The following is a 6,000-nucleotide window of genomic DNA, read 5'->3' as shown; positions in this document are numbered from 1 at the left end:
TGTGTTTTATCCTGCCCCAAATGCCCAGCCATAGGATTATGATAAACCACATGAAATAAAAGTTCCCTACATCTCTTCACAACCAACAACTGTGTCATCTCTTCTTTAGTTTGAGTGTCCTGCATCACTTGGTATAGCTCAGTGTTTCTCAAGCTTTTTCAGACCAAAAACCACTTTATCTTTAAAAAAAAATTTGTGGACCACCTAACCCCCTAAATATCCCGAACAAAAAACAATGAGCCTATTTCAACAGTATATTACAAATTACACATTAATTAAATGACAGTTTTACAAGTAGTATAGCCAGCTCACTCATTGTTGTCCTTACCTTCATGGGAAGAATGGTGCTGCTTATTCTGATACATCAGTGAAGCAATGTCTGGCTCCAAACTGGACAGTTTTAATCTCATATTGGGGGTGACATTGATCTGTTTGCATTGCTTTGTTTTCTCAAACAAAGATCATGTCTTTGCACTTTATCCTTGCTCATGTAGGATGTTTCTTTTGCTTTTCTTTTGACTGACCCGGTCTTCAGCCACCGATCCATTATCTTTTTGACAGTTTGATGCTAAATCTAATTTGGTTACTCATAGTTTCTCTGCATTCTGCATTCCCTCCACATTCAGATGTGACATTGATATGAAAGTGTAACCTAAATTGACATAGCTATAAGCAGTGTCGCAAAACTGTTGGCTTGCTTAATGTCAGACAAATTCAAATAATAGGCTACTATTTGAATTTACATAGGACTTTATTCAAGAAAACAACTGTTCTGTGCTACTCAGAACTTTGCTTTTGGAGTCACATAGGCGATTTGAGAAGCACTCATAAAATGTGATATTTTACGACATCAACTCGCGGACCACCAGTGGTCCATGGACCACACTTTGAGAAACAGTGGTAGCCTATACTTGATAATACAAAAATACGGGAAGGAGAGCACAACATTAGGTTGGAGGATTTGACCATTAATTACTTTCACTTGGTCAAAAGTGTGTCTCAGAGACTCGTCACACTTCTGTTCCCATGGGAAATCTCTGAATGGATTCCCGAGAGAGAGGAGAGCTCTCCCCACTCTCCATGTCATTATGACATGGAGCTGACCTGGATGGCCCTGGGATCACCTCCCCAGCAAAGGTTGCAGCTGGATTCCCCCATGACATGCTACTGCAGGACCCACCCACTACTAATTGTTTCATTTATGTTTTAAATGCTGGCCAATCTGTTCCCAGGATCAGTGGGTGGGTGAGGCTCAGACTGCCTCCACACTATGTTTTTTTCCCTGGAAGTGAATGGTGACGGGCATTAGTGGATATTTGTGAATGTCCCCGTGCACACATTTGAATTTCACCAATTGTGCATTTCCCAGTGCCCCGCATTGAATCAGGCTTTGATGCGTGGAGGTCGGACTGCAACCAGAATCCACCAAACCCTGATGTGTACCCCCTTGAATACTCATAACTATCCTGTACGCCCCTGCTCAATCAGGGGAAGTCTGTGGCACGTCAGGGGCACAAATCAGTAGCCCTGCCTCCTTGCAGAAATGTTGATTCCCTGCCTTCCCTCCATGCAGACAGACCTGCCTGGGCCCATTCCCGGTTCTGGTGGGCATAAATGAGTTCACCTGTGTGTGTGTGTGTGTGTGTGTGGGGGGGGGGGGGTTAATGGCAGCACAGCCATTAGGGTTCCTGTCTGTCACTGTTAGGGTTCCTGTCTAAAGTCTTGCTTTTATTTTTCTATTAAGAGTCAACATGGGCGGCACGGTGGTGTAGTGGTTAGCGCTGTCGCCTCACAGCAAGAAGGTCCTGGGTTCGAGCCCCGGGGCCGGCGAGGGCCTTTCTGTGTGGAGTTTGCATGTTCTCCCCGTGTCCGCGTGGGTTTCCTCCGGGTGCTCCAGTTTCCCCCACAGTCCAAAGACATGCAGGTTAGGTTAACTGGTGACTCTAAATTGAGCGTAGGTGTGAGTGTGAATGGTTGTCTGTGTCTATGTGTCAGCCCTGTGATGACCTGGCGACTTGTCCAGGGTGTACCCCGCCTTTCGCCCATAGTCAGCTGGGATAGGCTCCAGCTTGCCTGCGACCCTGTAGAAGGATAAAGCGGCTAGAGATAATGAGATGAGATGAGATGAGTCAACATGTGCTTTTGTTTATTTTCATTTACCATGTGGTGGTGTTATGTGTTCTGTTTGTTTTCTATGGCCATGTGCTTCTGACCCAAACCCCCCCCCCACACACACACACACACACCAATTTTACTTCCTGTCTTTGTTTCCTGCCATTTTCTGCATGCACACCTGTTCCTCATCGTCTCTTTTAGTTGTGCATTTAAGCACTGTGTTTGTGGCCAGCCTTTGTCAGATCATGCTAGTTATTTTCTGTTCCATTCTAGCTATTTATAAGTTTTTGCTTTCTCTTCTCCTGTTTTTTACTTCCTGCCTGTTTGGACTCTGTTTTGGATTTCTCTAAATTGGAGTATTTTTTGACTTGTGGATTGTTACCTCTTGCCTGCCTTTTTGGATTTGAAACTGTTTTCTGTTTGGACCCATTTGCCCAAATATTTGATTAAAACTTTCAGACTCTTTAGCTGTGCTAGTCTGCAAGTGGGTACTTTTCTGACTAAGATCCTAACACAATGCCTTTGTGGACCAGACTTTGTGAACAGGTTTGGATTAGGTCCCTTAGTTTTAATAAAGAGAAATTTTAATGCCACAACAGACAAATACATTCTAGACATTTATTTGCTTCCAACTTTTCGGCAACAGTTTGGGGAATTATTACATATAGTATGGGTGTGATCATCAGGCATCCACAAACTTTTGGCCACATAGCAAGACAAGCAACTAACATGAGTGAATGGCAAGAACAATTACCCTTAAATGCTTAACTATTAATAATAGCTATAGATAAGATCATTTGAAATGGTACCCTGGACTCTGAAACAAAGGGGTGTGTGTGTGTGTGTGTGTGTGTGTGTGTGTGGTGTGTGAGAGAGAGAGAGAAAGAGAGAGAGAGAGAGAGAGAGAGACTATTTTGGATTTAATCCTCAACTCTACTCCCATAGTAAACTTGACTAATTCCTGCAGTTCCTTGTGTTATCATTTTGGATTGAACCTGCCCATGATATTTCCTAACAAACGTAGTTTATTCTATTTCCCACAATATAAATGTCTCGGACCAGAATCGAGCAGTTAATGTTGATGAAAGAATGAAAGTACATGACTATGTTAGTTCTGTGTTTTTCAGTACATCTAATGAGTATTATGGTTAATAAAATGAAAAATACCATGAAGGTTTCTTAAAATATGTCAGCACTGGCTAGAAGGATCCAAGTGTCTCATTCGTTTCCCTTGTTATCGCTGACCAAAATATTCTAGAATACACTAGAAGTGCCAAAAGATTAAACCCCATGGACCTTGTTATTCATATGCCATTTCTTCACAGAAATGGCATAATATACTATTTGTAGGGTTTAAGGAATATATCCCTGTAAACCCACTGGATATTTGTATTGTAAGCTCCATAAGAGGGTAGAAAATATGTTCACCATGTTTCCAGAGCCGTGCGAATGCAAGTTATGCATTTTACTGTATTCAAACCTCACAAGCCTCTTTGGACAACTGCACATTTTCCACATTTGCATCTTGCTATTGAATTTATATCTTATGTTCTACCAGTTAACAAGGTAAGACCACTATATTAGTTATTATTTATGGTTTCAAAACATGCAGACTTATATAATTACCCAGCTTACCTATTGCCATTAAAATGGTTAATGAATGCTGTACTTCTTAGAACATGTCAGATTAGTTTAATCTCTTAAAACGACTTAACCCTAATGATCTGTTCGCTGTGACATTGTCCATCTTGACAGCATATCATGAACACATATGCAGTGGTGGTAAGTTAATTACTTATGAATGCGAGGTATATTTATTCATGTGTGCACAGTGAAGAGAAGCAAAGGAAAGTGAACAGGTAAGAGAGTGCTTTGGCATAGTGTGGGGTTTGAATTTTTCTTAATGCAAGTGTGATGTCAATTGTAGCTGTACAGTACAGTCGCTCTTGTCAGGCAGTTGGAGGAATCTGCTAAAAGGAGGAATCTGCTAAAAATCAGAAAAAGAGAACCAAATGATTTTTGCAGACTATCATTTCACATTTCTGACTTTTTCATTTTTGTTGGGTCCTTGCATGTTCCCCAGTGCAGGCTTCCAGCTATACATGATCACACTGAATCTTCTCCAATGATTTTTGCTTCATTGGTGAATCCTCTCCCATGCACATGCATTTGTTATTGTTATGCTCATGAATGTGGTGGTACTGTAGCTGAGTCAGCTTCCCAGTTGTAGCGACACTAAGTAACCATGGATAAGACAGGAAGCCAGTAGAAGATGCCCAGAGGGCAAGCAGGTGGGAAAGGCTGCCTAAAAGAGCCCATACAGTGCCATTTTCTTGGATTGAAAGTGAGTCCAGTCTCTTGGTCGGGCTCATATTAATGAGGTCCTGTGAAGACCAAAAGGTAAAACTCAGTACTGCCATAGACTGTTAGGCAATTGCTCATTGCCTCCAGATGGTTCTCTATAGCTTTCATTCAGGCTACCAGATCCATGGGGATGCACTCAACAAGTATTTCACTAAACTGTGCAATGTAGGCAAACTCAGCAGTAGGAGCAGAAATGTGTGCCATAGATAGTGAGGTCAGTTGGAAGCCAGTGCATTCTAACTCCGCAGGCTGCCCAGCTCCACAAGGGATGGCCACAGTCAACAATGAGTCAATTTGGCATCAGTGAAAAAAAATGTTTCAATTTTAACTGAGTTGTTGATTCTGAGTATGGCCCATAATATTTTGTCCCCCCCCCCCCATTTAGATAAGATTTGAACATAGGATTGAGACACAGTTGTGTAATATTCCAATTTAAAGCCAGCCATTTCTTTTCTTCTCTGACCTGCAAGACATATCACTTGGTAATGCACTTGGTTCCTTTTGGCCTGAAGGTAATGTTAATCCTGTCCCTACACTGTATTTAACAGTACATGCATGCATTAAAACACGATAATGCATTATAAATCACTATATATGATAGCATGAACATAGCCATAGGCCTTGGTGTGTAAATACTCTATAAATTCAGAATAGTAAAGTTTAGCTTCTGGTGCATGGTTTATTGCTTTGGGTGATGACAGCTGAAGATGTGGTGTCTGGCTGGTGTACTGGCACAGATGAAAATGCATTTTATAACTTGCTATGGGTTCTTTACAGTAAAGTCTTAGCCATTCATTTCTTCATGGGTTTCATTATACAATACTGATCCAAAAGAAATAAATGATGTATACAAGAAATCATAATTAATATTCTAAATATTAAACCTTTTAGTTTTTACTTTTTTTAATAGCTTATGGCCTAAGTGACCTATGTTATCCATGAGCAAAGAGGATAAAACCCAAAGCCGATCATTTCATATTGTCAGGCATTGGTAGAGGAGATGGATGCAAGTGCATATCACACAAAGTACAAACAAAACAGCCAAAACTGTGAGAACAAGAACCATAAACATGAGGCAAGAGACGTACAGACTATAATCGAAAATGTAGCACACACAACAACAAACCACAACTATAACAAAAGCTTGACAGTGAGACAATGAAAACTAGAATTTAAATAGTAGCACTAACAAGGCATAACCAGACACAGGAGAAGGTGATTAGTGAGCCATGTGACTTGATCATGTGATGTGCTGGAGCTGATGAGTAGTGTAGTTCTGCATCCTTTGGCGCTATCATGACACATATGTATGGTTTTAAAGAAGTAATATCATGAAGAAGACAGGTGTGCTTCTGATTCCCCCACCCAAAATACACTTCATTTTTTGTGGCTCTCTTTAACTGACAAGGACTTGAGTTGTAGAAACATATGAGTGCAATTAGAGATTTAAAAAAAAAAACACACACACACACAGACAAGTACCCTCCTACTCAATCAGATAGGTGTGCAAAATCTGCATGA

The sequence above is a fragment of the Neoarius graeffei genome, chromosome 2, assembly GCF_027579695.1.
Source record: "Neoarius graeffei isolate fNeoGra1 chromosome 2, fNeoGra1.pri, whole genome shotgun sequence".
NCBI lineage: Eukaryota > Metazoa > Chordata > Actinopteri > Siluriformes > Ariidae > Neoarius > Neoarius graeffei.
Note: the sequence above shows the minus strand (reverse complement) of the source record.